The sequence below is a fragment of the Rattus norvegicus genome, chromosome 13, assembly GCF_021556685.1.
Source record: "Rattus norvegicus strain SHRSP/BbbUtx chromosome 13, alternate assembly SHRSP_T2T, whole genome shotgun sequence".
Taxonomy (NCBI): domain Eukaryota; kingdom Metazoa; phylum Chordata; class Mammalia; order Rodentia; family Muridae; genus Rattus; species Rattus norvegicus.
The window spans coordinates 108,162,842-108,184,719 of record NC_141546.1 but is presented as its reverse complement, the minus strand read 5'-3'; the positions used below and the strand labels follow the sequence as shown (position 1 = coordinate 108,184,719).

Sequence of the window (21,878 nt, the reverse complement as noted above, 5' to 3'; positions counted from 1 at the left end):
TGTTTAAACTATGGAGAATTTACATGAAAAGTTATTGACATATGAAATCCAACCTGCTATGTAGACCTCCACTCAAGAGGCCCTTTACTCAGCAATGTCCTTTTACCACAAAATGAACTCACAGTCTTATGCTAAATTCAAGCTAATAATCTGAATGCCTGAGTCTATGGCTTTTTGGCTAACCATCGTTACTTTGAAAGTCTGATTCGTTAATGTATACTCCATCAGGAAGCCATTCTTTGCAACTGATGTCCTGTCCTGATCATTCAAGTTTGTGAGAAAGACGGTCAACCAACAGATCTCAGATGGAGTTAAGTCATTAATTTTCCCACAATTTATTTAAGAAATGTGTTCTGATTGCCTAGTCTGTGTCCTTCCCTGAACAAGCTGTTGAGACTACGGAGGAAAACCATACCTTCAGCAAGATTCAGATCTAGGAGTTGGATAAGGACAACAGCTAAGCACCCAGCAATTACAGTGCATAGGCTGGATTTGTGAATTAATTTCTCTGAGAGTTTCCAAAACAGTTCAAAGTGTACAAGTCTTCACATCAATGTAGTTGTATAAAAGCACAGATAAATTTGACTAAATGAGTTTGGAACATTGCTTTCACACATTAATTTATTTTCCAAAAAATGTAGCTCCATTCTGTTGAAAAAGAAAAGCACTCCATGTATCTCAGATATCAGACTCAATCCAAATAATAGCAACTTTATTTGTAAATCATCTTTTATCTTGTTAGTCCATAACATGTTTAATAAACTCAATAAATGACTGTAATATATTTCTATAAACATTGGTTAAAACATTGACATTTTAATATATTTCATGTCATAAAGTATATTAGTTATCTTTAAAAGCCCTCTACCAGTAATGCTGTTAGTGCCTGCATGAAAGGCTGTCACTTGCACTTCATAAAACATGTCAATCTATTGATAGACAGAGTAGTATTTTCTTTTCCTCTTGTTAGTAATATAGTTTCCTAACAAACCAGTGGATCTTCATTAGGTTAATTTCACAAAAGTGAAGGCTAAAGAGGTGAGAAGCATAGAAGATCAAAAACGGCCACCTCACTAGGTGATAGTTTACTGTGTATATCATAGTGAAATGAAAATGGGCCAAAATGGTAAGGATGCTAATTTAGCAACTTGTGAAAACAAAACAAACAAAAACACCTGACGTTTAATACAGTAAGATCAAATGTGGGGGAAAAAAAGTAGTCACAACACCAGCTCTCTGCTCTGAATGAAACCCAGAAACTCGCAGTGAATGAGGTCAAAACACAATCTGAGGAGAGGTCACAGGAAATGTCAAAGCAGGCTTCCTGGTGCCCCAGATAAGCTGCCATTTTGTTATGACACAAAACTTCCTGAGAAAGAGTCCTTAGTGAACACATGTGGAAAGCAGTCTGTTCTAGAGAAAAGAAACATAAGAAAGTGTGCTTGGCCTTTGCTTTGTGTCAGTCTTCTGCCCTTTGTCTGAAGGTCATCAAGACAAACACTAACTACTTCCCCTCATAGTGTTCACTCAGTTTGCATGATGATGTTAGACATTTCTAGATGTCTTGATAATGCAGGGATTTTGGAACAAGAGCTGGAGCTTGGAATTCAAAAGAGAAGAGTGGATTCTCTTAATAGTGATTATAAGACATGGAAAAAGAGAAAACCTTACTGAGTGGTATATATAAGTCATAGCAAATTTCTGTGATAAACCTGGCCTTAGCCAGATACTTGCTGACATAATATCAAAGTATGTTGGGTGACAAGATAGACATTTACATGAGGTATTTGGAAACAATGAAGGTTGAGAGAAAGCATTGAGAGGAACATTTCTCCAATAAATAAATAAATATCTCTAGGATAGCTTTGGACACAATCAATGCTAGATGTCCATACATTTATTATGTAGGATTTTACTGAAGCAGATATTAGGCACATTGATAATTTATCATTAAAAAGATCTATTTGATCTAAATTTTACTGGAGTTATATAAGAAATAATTTGACAAATCATTATTATAGGGTAGACTGTAGGAAGGGAGAGTAATCAGCCCCCTTTAATGCTAGGGTTGAAGGTTCACTGACACAAACCTGTGTTCATTGTTGTGTGGAGCAGAATGTTAATTCTAGACTCAGTTCAAGTTTCAAGCATGAGTCACTCTGCCTTGGAGGTACACTGTTTTCTACCAATCCTTGAGGGCAAGGAATGCCCACCTTACAAGTGAGCTTTTAAACATTGGGTATAACTTCTTAGATAGCTATGTAATGTAAAAGCTATGCAGAACAGACACTTAGGGTGGCTCAGACTTTCTGTGTAGAAGACATCCCAGAAGGAAAAGGGATGTGTGTATAAATAAGCAGCAGCCAGAATAGAGTGTGCAGCTATTTCCTCTCTCCCAGTAAACTCTGGCGTGGGAAGGAAACTGATTTCAACATGAATGTCTGCCTTTGAACCTTACTTGGCACACAATGCTATCTTTTCTACTTGTATATAATGCTTCTTCAAGCTGGTGGTGGTTGCATGGATATTTTAAGCACCGCTGCCTACATATATAGTTGGGCACCATTCAGCTTGTCAGAATCATGATTGTAACAAAAATTAGCCTCAGCCAGATGCTCATTCTCCAGTTCTCACACTAACCATGTGGAACTGAAACACAGAAGGAGCAGCATGAGTAAAACAAGCAAGAAAACCAGATTCTTTCTTCTCCTCCTTTCCACACCCCATATTTGCTTATATTCTTCCCCCATTAAGTAAAAGAGCATGATTATTTCTTCCACCCTCGGCATTTCTTAGCTACCTATAGTTCTGTGTGGAGCTAAGTACTTGTGGACTTTCCTTGTCCATTTTAGCATGTCTATTGTTGCCCTTGTTCAGCTCATGTTTAGGCAGTCATGTTGGTGAGACTTCATGGGTGTAGTTTCTAGCTTTACTATGCATGGGAGATCTTACAGAAGGGAGCTGTGGCTCTTTGAAGTAGTATGTGCTTCTTCCTCTGCTGGTATCCTTTTCAAACCCCAGCTCCACCATCAGGGCTCCTGTTCTCTGCAAAGACAAGACAGAGCATGGTAAAGTACCCATTATTTAAGAAAGAAACACAAACATAGAAACCTGGCTTGGATGCAATCAGTACTGATGCAAAGTAGAAAACTGAGGCCATTAACTAAACTTTCACAAACAAAATAAAATCCAAACATCCTTTAGGTGTGTCACAGAAGGATCTATATGAAGTCAACCGAATACATTTCTGCTTCCTCCTAGGTACATCTGGACAACAAGAACCATCCTGTTGATGACACATGCTTCCTGTGGGATAAGATGGCTAAGAGGTGGAGAAGTTTGCCCTTCATATTTTTCTACTCACTGGCTGGGTGGTATTCTACCCATTGGCTGGGTAGAAAAGAGAAGACTGAGGATAGAGCAGATAATACACTGGAAAGGAATGTGTAAGAGTAGCAGCACAGGTTACTGTAATGGTGGACTAAAGGATCTTGTGTTTATGAGATTATTGAATTTATGGGACCATCCAAATATCAGTAGCATCACTGATACATCCAGGGTCTACACCAATAGTCTTCAGATCTCAGTCTCCAGATAATCAGCATCTACAATACTTGATGTGATGATGATGATCAGATTTCTATTGCTGTGGCAAAACACCTAAGTAATCAACTTAAAGTTAGGAAAGATTTACTTTGGCTCTTGGTTTTAGGAAGATTATCCCATGGTCTCTTAGAGCTATTGCTTTGGGTCTTAGACAGTACACTACCTCATAGAGGTGCACATAGCTGAGGAAGCTCACTTCATGATATCTAGGAAAAGAAAAAGAGACAAGACAAACTTTTTAATGTCCTTCTTAAGGTCACACCATTCTATTCCAAAAACTGGCTTGAAGTACTTTAAGTAACCTGTTCCTCATGAACTAACCCATGAGATAAAATTCTTGAATTCATGAGGAACAGTTTACTTACACTACCATGAGTTACTAGTTAGTAGTGTAGTCAGTGGTGCAATATTTGAGAGGCAGGAGCTGGTGAGGTGGTTTCTTTGGCAGACATTCTGGGCCCAAAGTGAAGTGTAGAATTCTTCTCCTGGATGAAGCACAATTCTATCTCATAGTGAAAATAAATTTAGCTCATCCCTAAGATTCTATAGAATAGTCACTGTTCCCGCATTCCTGAACATCCAGGCACAAAGTATCCTTTGAAACTCAAAGCAAAAACAGGTATAAACTTAATGTCACACACTTTCAGAACACACAGATATGTCACTAGTATCCTCATTTCAGAAGATAGGAAAAGAGAAAGAGGAAGCCAAGTCCAGATGGAAGCAAGAGTAAAATCCAGCAGTGTAATAATTAAATCCTGAAACTTCCTGTCAGGTGTGCAGGACACAGGATAGTAAAGTGTGAGCTCCAAAGGCTGAGGAAGCCCTGTCCCCACAACCTTGTCGGCTGAAGCCCATAGGACCACACCCATGGACTTGCTGTTCTGGCTGTCTCCAGGCCTCCTTAGAAAGCATTCCATTCCACATTCCTGGCATCTCTAATTTCTTGGGGCCTCTGCTTGACTTTATTCAAATCATCCTCTAAAAGTTCGCCTTTAGGCAACTCAATCCTGCTATTGCAGAGTTTTAAGATTTTATTCTTATTTTTAACGTGTGTGTGTGTGTGTGTGTGTGTGAGAGAGAGAGAGAGAGAGAGAGAGAGAAGTGCTTTTGGTTTCAGCATTTTATCACAACAACACAAAATATCTTAGAAAACTATCATATACCACCTAGTTTTCTGAGCTTTCTGCTGAAATCTTAGGTAGAAGCTGCCATAATCCCCTAACTCCTGCATCTGGTATAATTAACAGAATTAGCACCATGTGGACAATACCAATGTCTGCACTAATGCAAACTGTATTCAGGCCACTTGAGCCATGTCTTAAGCAGTCTTTGATATCTCTATAGATGAACAAATAGAAATAAATCCAAAGAAAAATTATTTTCTAGGTAACCCTGTACAAATGGGGCCTATTGTTCTCACTTGTAGTGAAAGCCTTTGAAATGAGTGTGAGTTTCACGCCTTTGGAACTGTACTGGAGTAAGGGTGGTATCTTGACAATTTCCTCAAGACATCTTCCCTTTTCTCCCAGTAGGGAGTCTAATTGACTTCTTTTTAGTGCTATAACTCTTTTTGGAGACTGTGCCATTTTAAACTTGAAATTCACACATACTTCTGTTCTGTCCAAGCTACACTTTTAAAAAGTATTTCTACACTGGCTTTTGTTCCTGACTTTCATTGTAAATCTAGCTTAAGGTAGATAGGAGCATCCAGTATGCTTCTTTAATGTTAGGCTGCCATAAAATTTCTTCTACCAAAAAGCTACCCAGCACCTTTAAACTTAGCCTATATAAAGTTTTGGGGTATGGGTAAATAGATCTTAGTTCTTTGCCAAGACTGTAACACCACAGGTTGCATAGCTGGAATCCCAGTAGAGTCCTTATTTCTATCTGAAACCTCACAAGCACAACCATGACTGATCCTCAACAGGATCATCCACTGAGCTCTGCTACCAGCATTCTATAGTCCCCCAAACTCCCCCAAATTCCTCCTACAAGCCAATACCAAAGGCTTCTGAACTCTTTTCCACACCAGATTTCTAGCTATCTCCCAATCAGTCAAGTTGACAACCAAAACTAACTGTCCCATCTGGACACATGCTGTAAAACTAACCATCCCACATGGGCACATGTTGAAAATGCCAGTTTTCTGATACCATTCCAGACCCATTAAGTTAGAATGTGGATCCCAATCACTGGGAATAATAATTCTTCCTGTTAAATCTCTCTGGTAGATGTCTGCTGAATTTGAAGACCACTACCCAGTAAGACTCCAGCACCAGGCTAGATCTTAAATCGTGATTATAAAGGTAAGTGGTTTGATGCTTCCGTTGTGACATTTTAATATATTCTTCAGGCATATTTACAAACAATAGAAGAACAAATTGGAACAAAAGTGCTACTGACACTTAGCTTCAAATCAGAATAAATCTGAAGAAACAGAAAAAGAAGTTTGTATCCGGTTAATGAATTTTAGGTTTGCTTAGTGACTTATATGGAGCTGAGCCTAAACACTGGCTGGATTTGGCTGGTGCAATAGGGTTAGCTGAGGGATTTATGTGAGACTTACAGGTTCTTTGTTTTAATAGACAGTAGATTTATCCAAAAACTATGAAAACTTCTAAGACTCTGCCAGAAATGCAAGACGTGGAAAATAATTGCATAATTTTCCAACAGTATCTTGAATGCTCATAGAAGGTAAACACAGAACTGTGTTACATGCTACTTTGGCAAATAGTCCTGGGAGCTCAAAGAGTCAGCTTGTTCCTTGACTAGTGGCTACTCTTTATCCTTAAACCAAAAGTACTGTATGGAACTACACTGTATGTCCCCTACTTGATCATGGGACACAGAGAAGATCCCTTCCCCCACCTCCTGCAGTCCTACTAGCACATATGGAAATGAAAACAGCTAAGCCATGCCATTTGACTTCTGCTACCTAATCTTTTTTTTTCTTTTTTCTTTTTTAATTAACTTGAGTATTTCTTATTTACATTTCGAGTGTTATTCCCTTTCCCGGTTTCCGGGTAAACATCCCCTAATCCCTCCCCCCTCCGCTTCTTTATGGGTGTTCCCCTCCCCATCCTCCCCCCATTGCCGCCCTCCCCCCAACAATCTAGTTCACTGGGGGTTCAGTCTTAGCAGGACCCAGGGCTTCCCCTTCCACTGGTGCTCTTACTAGGCTATTCATTGCTACCTATGAGGTCAGAGTCCAGGGTCAGTCCATGTATAGTCTTTAGGTAGTGGCTTAGTCCCTGGAAGCTCTGGTTGCTTGGCATTGTTGTACATATGGGGTCTCGAGCCCCTTTGAGCTCTTCCAGTTCTTTCTCTGATTCCTTCAATGGGGTCCTATTCTCAGTTCAGTGGTTTGCTGCTGGCATTCGCCTCTGTATTTGCTGTATTCTGGCTGTGTCTCTCAGGAGAGATCTACATCCGGTTCCTGTCAGTCTGCCCTTCTTTGCTTCATCCATCTTGTCTAATTGGATGGCTGTATATGTATGGGCCACAGGTGGGGCAGACTCTGAATGGGTGTTCCTTCTGTGTCTGTTTTAATCTTTTCCTCTCTATTCCCTGCCAAGGGTATTCTTGTTCCCCTTTTAAAGAAGGAGTGAAGCATTCACATTTTGATCATCCGTCTTGAGTTTCATTTGTTCTAGGCATCAAGGGTAATTCAAGCATTTGGGCTAATAGCCACTTATCAATGAGTGCATACCATGTGTGTTTTTCTGTGATTGGGTTACCTCACTCGGGATGATATTTTCCAGTTCCAACCATTTGCCTACGAATTTCATAAAGTCATTGCTTTTGATAGCTGAGTAATATTCCATTGTGTAGATGTACCACATTTTCTGTATCCATTCCTCTGTTGAAGGGCATCTGGGTTCTTTCCAGCTTCTGGCTATTATAAATAAGGCTGCTATGAGCATAGTGGAGCACGTGTCTTTTTTATATGTTGGGGCATCTTTTGGGTATATGCCCAAGAGAGGTATAGCTGGATCCTCAGGCAGATCAATGTCCAATTTTCTGAAGAACCTCCACACTGATTTCCAGAATGGTTGTACCAGTCTGCAATCCCACCAACAATGGAGGAGTGTTCCTCTTTCTCCGCATCCTCGCCCGCATTTGCTGACACCTGAGTTTTTGATCTTAGCCATTCTCACTGGTGTGAGGTGAAATCTCAGGGTTGTTTTGATTTGCATTTCCCTTATGACTAAAGATGTTGAACATTTCTTTAGGTGTTTCTCAGCTATTCGGCATTCCTCAGCTGTGAATTCTTTGTTTAGTTCTGAACCCCACTTTTTAATAGGGTTATTTGTCTCCCTGCGGTCTACACACACCTATGGGCACTTGATTTTTGACAAAGGAGTCAAAACCATCAAATGGAAAAAAGATAGCATTTTCAGCAAATGGTGCTGGTTCAACTGGAGGTCAACATGTAGAAGTATGCAGATCGATCCATGCTTATCACCCTGTACAAAGCTTAAGTCCAAGTGGATCAAGGACCTCCACATCAAACCAGATACACTCAAACTAATAGAAGAAAAACTAGGGAAGCATCTGGAACACATGGGCACTGGAAAAAATTTCCTGAACAAAACACCAATAGCTTATGCTCTAAGATCAAGAATCGACAAATGGGATCTCATAAAACTACAAAGCTTCTGTAAGGCAAAGGACACTGTGGTTAGGACAAAACGGCAACCAACAGATTGGGAAAAGATCTTTACCAATCCTACAACAGATAGAGGCCTTATATCCAAAATATACAAAGAACTAATCTTTTTACTAGGACGTCTTGTACCCACAAGGTCGTGTTCATAAGAAATCCCACGTCTAGGCTGGTCCCTAAGTGAGTCATGACTTATCAAGGAATGCAAGATGAGATTTCATGGATCAGCTGGGAAGATTTGAAAACCTGTCATCTGGGTCTCAGAGATCTCAAATGTGTCTTCTGCTTGCTTTTCCTTCATGCTCAGTCCAATGATCTCTTCTTTTGTGGGTTAAATGGACTCTTCCTTCCTTTGCTCTCCTATGGCAGTACAAAGAGGGTGACCCTTTTATCCAGACAGTGCATGCTGACAGGAATGTATATAGTTTATCCTCTAAGAGCACATACTGTTCCTGAAGAGGACCAGGTTTGGTTCTCATATTGAGCAGCTCACAACCTGCTACAGCCTCATTTCCACAGAAACTGACACCATTTGGCCCTTCACTGACATACAAAGCCACACATATCACACATATACAATTAGAAAATAAACGTATAAAGAATGTGTCTAATGTTACAAGTATATACACATAGCAAAAGTAGAAAAGTCAAGGAAACTGAAGAAACATGCTTCTGTGACAGCGGGAACTGGGGCTCATTAAAGCCACTAACGCCCAGGACTCTCTCATTACAGGCAAAAAACCGAAAGCTCTAAACTTAAGATAAATAGTTTCGTACTGTAATTTTTAAAAGTTAAAGCAAGAAATTAACAATAAACAAGATACTAAAATTTTAAATAAAGAGACAGCTTCGAATTTCTGATGTGTATCATCTATTCAGCTCCTGAAAGTTTTATCAACCACAACATAAAACTTGTACTATTTTGTATAGGATGGAGGAGTGATTGGAGAACATTTATTCTCTGAGTCAGAATTCATACTGATAACAAAAGAAGTGACAAATATGAAAAGGAAGCCAAAGAAGAAAAAAATCTATTAAGCATTTTCCAGGCATGAGGCTCTGTGGTGAGCCCATATTCCTAAACTATGGCTTGCAACCCTACCTGGGATTACTGAATGTGGGGGTCACAGCAAAATGTTCTGAATGGACAATGAACAAAAATTAACCTAAAGTCAATTGTGCGATAAGTCTCAGGAATTTGTGGCAGTGTTTGACCATGCTGTGTTAAACAACTTTGCAGCAACCTCATTTCTGAACAGGCAGCATGCACTTTGTACTGTGCACACTGTCAGGTAAGGACAATAAAAACCACCTAGAACTCCTCAGCTCAGATTAGAGACTATTTTAGAGGGTCAGTGTTCTGCCCTTAACGAAACATAATGGTTCAATTACAAGAAACAAAGATTTTTAATATGCTCCTGACATCATTCCTCGGCATTTAAGTACCAAATTAGTGCATATTTGGGTTATATTATGCTAAAATGTTTGATTTTTAAAATTACTGTTTGAGTTGCTGACTTGAATTGCATTTGAAATCTCTGTATGAATTTTTGGCTTGGGATTAGAACAGAATTTCTAGCAACCTCAGAAGTGTCTGTAAGCACACTTCTGTCATTATATACTATGCATTTATGCAAAGCAACACTCAGCAATGATTGAAAAATTAAAATATCGATCAATTCCAAAAAACACTGAATATGCTCTATACCCCTCTACTATTGAATACTCTGTCGAGATTTAAATCTTTATGTAAAAATATACAAACACTTACATCTCATTAGTACTCAATCTGCTTTCATTCTTTAACAAATGGTAGAACTATATGCATACAAAAATTGTTTAAGATACTTTTCTTATGGCTTATCATCAGCAGGTGTTTGATATATGTATTTATTGTACATACCTATCTGAGGCAGAAAACGATTTCCTGAGGGGAAACTGTAAATTAGTGGGGAAAAGTTTTAAAAGTCTACTAAGCATGCCACAGCTCCAAAGCACTCCAAAGGAAGCACCGGCATTGCTAACACTCAGCTAAGAAGGCTGTGATCTTTGTCTAACGTCACACTCTGACAGGCAAAGGTGGGATGTCACCGGAAGCAGGTAAAGAGCATGGAATCAGGAAAGGAAAAGGAGGGAGGAGGACTGAGTAGTGCTTTGCAGTGACGAGCAGCAGAGTAGACTAGAAGAAATGGCTGTGGGATGAAGGTTACTTTAGCTTTTTTGAACAAAAGACAAAAGCATAGTGGAGGTGCTAGCTGTTGTCCTGGCACAAAATCTGTTAGCTGCTTTCACATCCTGACATCTCCCAATTGATAAGAAAGTGCTTAGCATGCCATAAGCCGGAGCCAGAGCCCAGCAGATGTGTCTGCATGGTGTAGGAAGCTGTTCAGTTAGCCCCCTCCCTCCAGAACAGGTCTCTCTCTGCTCTTGGTCTTTAAATATTTTTCCATTAGACTCATAACACAGAGATATCAGCATATATTATGTATTTACTCTTTTATAGGTTACAGCTATGTGTATTGTATAAGTGTTTAAAACCCAAGGCAACTCAGTGCAGCAAGAAAGATGTCTCAATTGCAGCAGAAGACGTGTTGCGCAGGTTTAAGTATGATAGATGGGTTGACCTCCCTTGCTCAGTAAACTGCAGTGAAAGAAACTGAATAACCCTGAGATTAGAACAAGGGTGGGAGGGGGAGGGTCATACTGGTGTGATATACCCTGAACAAGATGCAGAGAAAAGTAATTTACTCTGAAGTGACAGTGTGGAGGCAAAAAAATAAACGAACAGAGGGGAGTTTAGGCTCATTAGCAGCCTGGACTCAATATTTCATTATTAATGATAATAAAAAGAAGAGGGAGGAAAGGCAGATGAGCATGAGTACTTCCCACCCCCACCCCTCTTACACAGATAGCAGACTGGAGGCTCACAATAGCTGGGGCTCCAGGACTCCCTTTAGCACAGGCACAACAAAAGACACCACTGTGGAGGCAAGTATGGGGCAGGATGAAGAATGGGTTTGGAGCTAAGGTCTGCCCACATGTAAATGTCTGAATTGGTGGGGGCCTCCCTCTGTGGGATTCCAGCTGATATATCAGCTTTTCTGGCAATGAAACCCCCAGCTGGTCCTCTGCTGTGGGCATGGAGCAGAAGCAGCAAAGGAGAGGCTGCCTTGGAGCTGCCCTGGTATTTTCAGGCAGCTCCCCTGGTAGGGAGCAATCACTGCTGCCTAGACTGCCTGCACCTAGACAAAGAAGACACAACGATCCTGGGAATCAATAGCTGTGGTCTGGCTATAAAAAGAAACAGGATACACCCCAGAGATGATAGCTGAAGCCTAAAAATAAATTCTACAGCAAGCAACCATATGGGATTTAGTTTAATTTAAAATGGCACAGGAGCTTGCCCAAATAAAGAAAATGAAAACCGTCCTCTGTGCCATCAGCCTGGATCTCCTGGTGAGCATTTTCCTGCAAATAACTGATACATTTTCCTCTAGACATTGGCCGTCATGGTGCAGCCAGCCTGCTGCAATCCCCTTTTCTGTCTTCTTAGATCTTCCTTGAACATTCTAATATGTTCATATCAATACTGCTGAGTTCCCTTTTCTCACCTGTGAATGGCCCTAAGCAAAACACATCCAAGAGAGAATCTTTAATATTGTTGTTTCCTTGTAATTAACACGGCAGAATTGTCCAGTTAGATCATACACAGATGCCAGTTACCTCTGTGCCAGGTTCTGCACTGAGAGGGAGTAAGTGTGAAACAGACCAAATTCACGTCCCCTTTCCTCCTGAGCTCCTCCTGAGGGAGACACTAGTAACCAACAAAGCTTGGTAAGTGGTATGAAGGATCACGGTGCCCTGAGGAGACCCAGGGTTGGCTGCTCTCTTTCAGTTCCTGCAGTGACTTCTTCCTGTACCTCCTGGTCTAGGAGGACATTTAAACTGGAGCTAAATGGAGAATTAGCCATTAAGCCAGGAGACATGTGACTTTAAACAGAAGGCTCACTGAATACAGTTCCAGGTCAGATAAAAGCTCATCCAATGAGAGAGTGAGCACCAATAGCCAATGTCCTGAAGTAGGGCTGGCAAGGGTTTCATGGGGAGCCTCAAAGATCAGAACAACAGGTTAGCTTTGTTCTGAAGGTAAAGGGAAGCTTTGGGTCATTTATACCAAAAGCGGGATATGAATAGGTTTACCTTCCCGAAGGGTCTTCCTGGTAGCAATGTGCAGGGCAAACTGGGAATGGGAAAAGTTGAGAAGCAGATAGCCCTGGTAGGTTCTCCTCCACAGAATAGAAAAAAGTTCATTGAATGTGATGGACAGGAAGAAGAGAGTCAAGGGAAACTTCAAAGAAGACACTAAATGCAAGAGATGGTGTCATAAAGTGTCATGGGCCCTGGACACACTTCAGAAACTTTTAGAGAAGTATTCACTAAGTCCAGACATATAATTGGACTGACAGAGATGAAGGTACTCTTAAAAGTGTCTCAATACATCAAACTATTCAGCCCCCCTCCCCAGAATGGGAACTTCCCCAGGAGTATCATTCTGGGAGAAGGAAAAATCCCCAGCAGTGTGTGTGTGTGTGTGTGTGTGTGTGTGTGTGTGTGTGTGTGTGTGTGTGTGTGGTGTTTGTATGGGCAGGGGTACACACACACACACACACACACACACACACACACACACACACACGCTACCACCACCACCACCACACCAAGGCACACAAAGAGAAAGATGTTTCACAATGCTGAGGTGGGACTCCAGAAACCAAAGGCCCCATCTGTCCTTGAGGTATGGAGGTTTCAAGAATTTGAGGAGGTCCTCCTCCCCCAATTTAGGGTTGGTCAGTTTGAAAAATTGACAGGGATGCTGATGAGTCCACAAGTTTGGAGTAAGCACATCCTGGTCTGGTTTTGAAATTGCTGGACCACCCACAGGCAGGGGCTCTATTAGCTAGAGAAAAAGTCTACCAAACTCTTGGCTCAGGTCAGGTGGATAAAGGAGCAGCCAAGCATCTGCAAAGTTTGTCATCTTTATTATCCAGTCACAGCCCTCTTTCCTCTCTGTCAGCCTGCCAGGGAATCTATCTAAATCCTAGTTCTTTATCATCAGACCATCCTACAGAATTAGACTGAGGCCTAGGCAATGATGGATCAATGATAGGCCAGATCACAACTTGACCAGGATTATGTAGGTAGGCACATCCTTAGCCCTGTGTTAAACTTTACTTTGATTTCAGGACCCTGATGGATTTGGGGTGCTGGAGGTAGTGAATTTTTTTGTTCCTCTTCCCAAGAGCCTACATTGAGCCGACATCTCCCCTCTTATGTGTTCTACTATTAAGTTGGCTCTTTTATTATTGAAGCTTGGAGACTGAACCTAGTTTTGGGGCATGAGGTGTGACCCCAAGTCACAGGGGCACAGTTTTGTATTGTTTTCTAAGTCAAGTAAAAACATGGTCAAATCAGTCTGCTGACTTTGTTGCAAGAGTTGTTAGGGTCAGAACCTGGGTCCTCGCAGTCCTAACAGTCCAAATAAACAGACAAACAATACTAAAAAGCAGAAAAATCAGACTTATTGCATGTGGCCACATTGGGAAGAGGAACAGACACAGAATACCAGTGAATTCCTAAGTCTATCTTCATGGTTCTACTACAAGGTTTAGGTTTTAAATAGAAGGCAAGAGTTATCTATTAACTAAGCAGTTCTGGTCAAGGTTTAGTTCTGCTTATCATTAGCCAATCAGCCTTGACTCCAATCTCTCCTGCAAGGTGGTCTGACAAGTTGCCAGAATTGTGTGAGAAAAGCACCATACCTCACCCTTTTCCTTTCCCTGCATGAAATTCCCAGAAAAATTCCAATTCCTTGTAGCCATTGTCTTAATAGTCTAATTTGGCTATCACTGACAGGACAAGTATCTCAAAAATATATTCATTTCTGTCAAGATGGTTAGTTTTTCTTCCCATGGACAACTGTCTTAGGATTCTTTTTTAGTACAGAATACAATTTATTCAGGGTATGGGGAGGGGAGTCAAGACAGTAGTAGAGGCAGAGTAAGTCAGAGAGAGAGAGAGAGAGAGAGAGAGAGAGAGAGAGAGAGAGAGAGGCAGAGACATGGAGACAGAGAAAGACAGAAATTAGAGAAGTGAGCAGGTGGAAGGAGGGGGGTTGGGGAGAGAATGGGAACTGGAAGAGAAGAGCAAGAGCAAAAGAGGAGCAAGAGCTGTCTTAGGATTTCTATTGCAGTGAACAGGCACCATGACCCCATCAACTCTTATATTAAGGCAAAACAAAACAAAACAAAACATTTAATTGGGGCTGCCTTAGAGTTTCAGAGATTTAGTCCATTATCTTCATGGCAGGGAGCTTGGCAGCCTGCAGGCAGACATGATACTAGAGAAAAGCTGAGAGTTCTACATCGTGATCTGCAGGCAGCAGAAGGAGATTGTGTGCCACATACACTGTGTGAGCATAGGAGCACTAAAGTCTACCCCCACAGTGACACACTTCCTCCAGCAAGGCCACAAGTACTCCAATAAGGCCACACCTCCTAACAGTGCCACTCTTTAAGGGCTAAGCATTCAAACATATGAGTCTATGGAGGCTAACCTATTAAAACCCCCATATCAATTGTATGTGACTTCCAAAACACAGCCTTTGCCATTGTGTCTCAGAAGTGAGGAGCTAACCTTCTTATTCTGACTGTCATTTCTCTTTCTCCCATACACCCCATTCTTCTTTGTTTCCCTCCTAATTGTAGAAACTTGTGCCTGTTGGGATATGTAAAACATAGTTCTGAAGCAATGGCTACCACTGTTGTCTAGTGTCAGCTGAATGGGCACCACCTGGACTTTCTCAGAAGTGGAATCGGCAGTATCAGAGCCAGATCTACATAAAGAACTGGAGGAAGAAGATACAGCATGTGTTTCCACCAGACCTTCAGTTGGCTCTGATCCCTGATAGCCTTCAAGAACCCTGCTCTGGAGCTAGCCCACCCATAGAGTGTGTCAGAGTCAATAAAAAGTGTCTTCTCTGAACTGAGATGTGTAAGTGTTAAATTTCAAATGCCAAGACTCAATGATAATGCAATATTCTGCATCAATCTATGATATATGTGTAGTTAAAATAGATTGTTAAGGCTAAAATAATTCTCATTAATTTGCTTTAACATTGCAATCTGACTACAAGAAAGCTTAAAGTTATATGTGTTCTGTACCCTGTGCTTCTCTCAAATAGGACTGCTTCTCACACCTCGGATTTGCAGAATTACCCAAGAACCTTGTGTGTGTGTGTGTGTGTGTGTGTGTGTGTGTGTGTGTGTGTGTGTGTGTGTGTTATGTGCATGTGGTGCAGGTTCACATATATGTACATGCCTAGTTGTGGAGGCCAGAAGACAACATTGGCTGTTATTCCTCAGGTGCTATTGATGCTATCCACTTTAGCTTTTACAGACAGATTCTCAAGGCCTGATATTTACTGATGAGGCTACACTGATTGGTCAGCAAGCCAGAGAGCATCTCCATCACCTTCCTGCTGGGATTCCAAGTACATGTCATCATCTCTGCCTTTTGCGTAGGTTCTAGTGCTCAAACTCAGGACATCATGCCTGCAAGGCAACACTACCAACTAAGCTATCTTCCTAGCCCACCCAGGAACGTTGTTGAAAGGCACATTCTGATTCAGCAGGTACAAGCTGGGCTGAAATTCCATGTTTCCATGGCTATGCTGCCTGCCTGTGTTCCCAAGGAGCAAGAGCCAAAACATGTTGAGGGAGTATCTAAAACCAAGTTTGACAACACTGAGCAAACACTGACTGACAGCAACAGTCCCCAGTCTGCTTTTTATTGGCTGTTGTCCTGGGAAGTTTTCAATAACAAAGAAAAGGGAGGAGGAGGAAGAGGAGAAAGAGGAAGAGGGGGAAGAGGGGCAGAAAAAGAAAAAAAGGAAGAAGGAAAGAAAGAAAGAAAGAAAGAAAGAAAGAAAGAAAGAAAGAAAGAAAGAAAGAAAGAAAGAAAGAATATACATAAATAACCTCTTGGGCACATCGCAAAGTTAAAATAAAATTATATTAATAAAATTATTTTTCTATTATCAAGGGCAAGTAAGTGGCTCCAGGTCCAATACACAGATATCTAGACAAGTGATGAATGGAATATCCCTGCTTCCTAAGAAACTCAGGGCCACAAACAAACAAACAAAAACAATATGCAATTTACCTGCTATCCGACAGGCTTCCAAATCACTTCTGCTTGTGTTGTTAAGTTATCTGAGAGGACAATAGTCTTAGGCAAGCACTTTTGTCAGAACCATCTGGAGTTCATGCTGACTCCATCAGTTTCCCAAAAGACAAGGCTTCATGGGGACAGTGTACTAGATACTAAATCCACAGCCTCATGGATTGGTAGGTCAGAGGACCCTGGACACTCAGAGGAGGAGGGGTCCTGATCAGAGTAAACTTTCTTAGCCATTTTCAAGTAATCAGACTCTTAAAAGGAGCTGCTTTGTGACTGGAAAGAAAGGAGAACAGAAGTGGCCAAGGGACTATGTCATCATTAGGAAGGTGGGTCAGCTGGAGAGAGGTGCTATAAACAATGATCCCTTAAAATGTCATTATGTGCTGTGCTGCAAGATCCCTAAAGTAAAGATCAGCCTAGATTTCTCTCTAGGGCTCTAACGGAAGTGTAGACAGCAGGAGAGGCACAGAGATGTCACACACCAAGCCCATGAAGTAGCAAGGATTATGCTATGTTCTTGGCATGGGAAATGCTGTAATTTACTTTACCAGGAGGAAAGACTGCTTTGTTACATGCTACTACCAAGTAATTTCTCACATACTCACACAATATATGCACACATCTCACACATAACTCACACATACTTCCATAAACAGTCATGTATACACACACTCATACATATATTCACACTCGAACATTCGCATACATTCATGATACATGCACACACGAGTTCACTTATTTCACCCCCTGGCCTAATGCAAAGGGATGTGATGTACAAAGCATCTTTCATGAAGTTTACTGAAGGGCAGAGAGGGAGGCTGTGCCTGAGCTTTCTTCAAGCTTTCTCCTTTAGAAAGAAGAAAGGCTGTGCTAACCAGAGCCAAGTCCTGTCCTGCAACTCACACTCCAGCCTTGCTGGTGGCACATGTTGCATGTGCTGCAGAAAGCTATATAAATACAGAGCTGCAGAACTGAAGGTGCTAGGGTACACAGCCCGTTCTTCCCTGGGTCTCAAGTGTAATGTCTTTAAAATGAGGTCTGACAAAAATGATTCATAAAGTCCCTTCAAACTATAACTCCTATTCTGAAGGAGAATTTTGTTATAAGTCAAGATCTGCCTGCTAAGAGTCTCTTTTGCTGACAAGACATATGTAGGAGCAGCTTTAGACAGGCAGGAAGGACTAAGAAAAACCTTAAAAGGGCCCTAGAGAGTCAGGTCTGTGTGACCCTACGTAATAGCTAATATTGATTGTTAACTTTACTACATCTGGAATCTCCTAGGAGACCAACCTCTGGGCATGTCCCCATGAGGAGCTTATTGATTAGGCTAATTGAGGTGGGAAGACACATGTTAAGTGTGGGTGGCACCATTCCATGTGCTGCTGACCTGACCTGAAGGAAACTGAGAGAGCATGCTAAGTGAGAGTGCTGCTGATCATTCAGTGTGTCCCAACTGAGCACGTGATATGACCAGACACCTTGTTTCTGCTGTAAGTCCTTTCCATTATGATGGATGGCATGCCCTTCACCTAAGACAAAATAACTCTTCTTCCTTTAAGCTGCTTCTTTTCCATTATCTGGTCAGAACAAATAAAAAAGCAATCAATGCATTTACGGTCTCCTATACAACCACAGGTGCCTTTTCTTTCACCAATTGGAAATGAGACCTTCACATCTTACAGAGGGAAAACTATGGATCCATTCAGATCAGGATCAACCCAGAGAATGAGAGCTATAAGGCAGGTCTAACCAAATCCTGAGATCTGTTATACAAGCGTCAAAGATAACTTAGTCCTCTTCTTCCCAGTCCAGCAAGGACTTTGTCATCTCCTCTCTTTCTTGTAACCAACTATCCTCTCAAAGAATCTGATAACATTAGACTCAAGGAAAAAGGAAGTTAGGATTTAAGAACTTGCTCTTTGCCACAGCTCCCCCAACTAGTCTTTGCAGTAGTGCCCAAACTAACAAATGGCCAGTGAGACATCTGTTGGCTCAGTGTGCAAAGGAAAAGAGGTGATCATGTCAGGATGCTGAGAGCAAGGCTTATGCTTGAGCTATCCTGTAAGTGGTATGTCCTTACGTTTTATACCTGGAAACCCTCTGGACCCTCTGAAGCTGCTTCTCCATGTATATTGTAAGGAAAAGAGACCTTTAGCTGGTGTGTCACGATGTATGAGCAAACATCTCCAAAATAGCAGTTATGGCTTTAAGGGACCTTGTGGATATTTTTGTCAGACCCCCTCATTTCAAAGACACTACATGTAAGCCCCATGAAGAATAATGCTGTGTCCTGTAACCACCTCAGTTCTGTGGTTTACCTCTATCCCAACCCCACCCCATTTGTACTTGTATTTCGCTTTCACAAGTAGAATTCTCTATGGAAAAGTGAGACAGGAACCCTACAACCACAGGGTAGAAAATGGAGACTCACCTGTTAGCTGTACTCCAGTAACATCGTAGCTAGTATTGGAGCATTTGGAAGAGCCTGCGAGATTAGAATTCCTGAGCCTGCACCTGCTAGCTAGTAGCTTTAGCCAACATCACTTTAAATACTGGGCTTCATTTTCTAGGTCTACAAAAAGCAAACACTAGGAGTGCTGACCCCAGAGTATTACATTGAAAGGGGGAAATAAATGATTCCAGTGTGTGAAAACAACACCTCAGTACATTTTAACTGCTCAGTGCCAGTGGTTATTGGTGGTGATGATGATAGCATGATCATATTGGCTTTCATTGATAATTCTGGTCACATTAACTATGTTCAATGTGCTATCTTTTCTCTCAGGTCTTTGTGTTTTAAGAGGAATTAATATTTTAAATAATGGATCTGGATCTTCAGCAGTAAATTACTGGATGTTATCACTGAATCTAGACAAATTATCTTTTAGTAGGATTATGAGAATAGCCCCAAGTCACACAGTGAATGCCACGCTTGGCTTTAATGGCTGGCCGGTGCCCCTGCAGCTTTGCACATTAAAGAAATGTCTCTCCTTTCAGAAGCATAAGCTAAATTCAATGGGAGAGAATGTGTCAAGCATTGCAATATGGTGCTGTTACCAAACCAGCATTTCCTAAATTTCTGTACCCTGGGACTCAAGACTCAAGCTGTGTCTCCTTCTCAGCTCATTGACCAGAAAGCCTGACCCGAGAAGTATGAGGCTGGGTTGTCCGTGCTTTACAGAGCCAGTTCCTCTCCCCCACACACCTTTTGCTGCTGTGCAGTGCTGTGAGGAAGAAAAGCAGGGGCTGGTGGTAGTTGACCTTACCAGAGCAGGCCAGCAAGTACATGTGGATGAATGCCAGTCCCCAAGCACTGCTCTAGTCAATCAGAATTGCCTCATCAAAGAGTGTTCTAAGAAACTGCAAGGGTACAAAGAAGTGGGCAAAGTCAAAGGGGTCCTGATGGTGATGTGCGAACTGGCATCCAGCCTGCAGCAGGGTCATCATTTCACCTTTCTGCCACCAGACCACTTTAACTCAGAGAGAGATGAAATAGGGGTGACAAATGAGAAGTGAAGGCTGAGTCAAGGCCCTTGGGTGCCAAGCTTGACACCTGATGAGAGTGCCCAGGGGACACAGGAGGTGGTGCCTATAGCTCCTGGGGCTAGCAATTCTGCCACAGCCACTAGGCACTGCTTGTCTCTGTGTTGACAGAACTCATTTAATCAGTCCTCCAAGAAACCCAAAAGGGTGTCTGACAGATGTCGTTCTGAATGTCACACTGGACAGCATTGCTCAGCTGCTTCATGAGCCAGAGATTCTGGAGGATTCAAACATTAAAGGCAGGAACAGGCAGGAACCTAAGGGTAAGTCAGAGCTCCTGGGGGTATTTGCACCACTCCCAGTGGTCACCCTGTTCAGACTCCTTCACTCACTTCCTTCTGTTCCCTTTGTTTCCGCCTTATTTTCATCCTGTGGTGAATAGTCCCACCCTCCATAACTACCACATTCATACCACCCAAAGCCTTTGAATACATGATACCTTGCATACGTTCATGTGTCACAGGCCTGAAAGAGACTAGTAGCACAAAGAGTGCATCTGATTGTGCCTTAGAGAAACAAGAGCCTCCTCCCTGCCTTCATGAAAAGAGCCTTCAATGCTGACAACTTCCTTTGTGAGAAGAACAAAGACAGCCCCTGCAGAGGGCCTGTAGGGAGCAAAGAGAACAGCCTCAGAAAAGACTTGAGGAAGAAAATGATGAAGTGGACTTTCCTGCAGTCTTAAGAAGGTGAGCTAGAGAACAGAAAAGAGATGACACGTGGCCTTGATGGGGGACAGGCAAGGAAAGGAATTCAGAGGGGGGAAAAAGGTTTTTGGCCAGGATCCACATTAGATGGACAAAAAACTAGAGGGATCATTCCACTCCATCCAGTAGTGCCTCCTGAGGAAGATATACCCTTTCCCCCTGAAAGCAATCATGAGTGGAGCTGCACATTGAGGATCTGCTGAGAGTTCATGATGCCTCACAATGTTGTAGAGGCAAGATTTCAGGAAACAGGGGCTGTGTGTGATTTTCAGGGACTGGGGACACAAGGACATTTCTTTACATACCTCTCAGTACAGGGAATGGCCGATGGCATCTTCTGGTTTCTGTACTTTGCCTATACAATGGTCTCTCCTCTGCTCCTTCCACTACTCTACATGCTCACACACAGCTATTTTCCCTGGAACATTTCTGCCTAAGTGTGATTTCTTGCACATGGGGTCTGATTGGCTGAAATTAGGTGAGAAGAAGTAGGAGACATCATAGTGTAAACTTCCATGCTGAGGACTCGCAGTGTCCACAAACCCTCCTGATGAGAAGTGACCCTGCATGTTAGCACCTAGTATCATGTCTGGAATAGCTGGAGTGCTATACTCTGTGTAAGGCTGTGTTGGGGAACCTTGCGTGTGAGCAAAAATATAGAGATAGAGATTTAAAGAAGGAAGAAAGCTTTTTGAAATAATGAAGCCATGCCTGAAGAGGCTTCAATTTCTCTGTTTAATCACCAGCATTGTTGGAGACACATGGGACATTTATTTGCCCAGATAGATTCCTCAACCTAGAATATCTTTCATTTTCTTGGTTATCTTTCACCACTTTTAAGGAATAAATAATCTGAGAATTTATGAGATATGCAGGAACAAACATCTCAAGAATATATGTGAAACAGCTAGGAAACACAGCTAAAAGAAGAATAGAAAAAGGTAGGGGTTGGGGATTTAGCTCAGTGGTAGAGCGCTTGCCTAGGGAGCGCAAGACCCTGGGTTCGGTCCCCAGCTCCGAAAAAAAAAAAAAGAAGAACCGAAAAAGGTGTGAGAGAATAAAAGAAATCATGTCTGGCCTAGAGAAACGAATAGTCCTCAGGAAATTGCCCCTATCCC

General features: G+C 41.9%; 1 long non-coding RNA gene across 3 annotated transcripts in view; it reads left to right on the top strand.

Moving 5' to 3' along the window:
- LOC102549557 (uncharacterized) overlaps positions 1–15,319 on the top strand; it is a 250,849-nt gene extending 235,530 nt beyond the window's left edge. For all 3 annotated transcript variants that reach the window (XR_015635824.1, XR_015635825.1, XR_015635823.1), the window contains 3 exons: positions 3,262–3,329; positions 5,841–5,915; positions 15,040–15,319. This is a non-coding gene — a long non-coding RNA (uncharacterized LOC102549557). The remainder of the gene's footprint in view (positions 1–3,261; positions 3,330–5,840; positions 5,916–15,039) is intronic.
- The last annotated feature ends 6,559 nt before the right edge of the window (positions 15,320–21,878 follow it).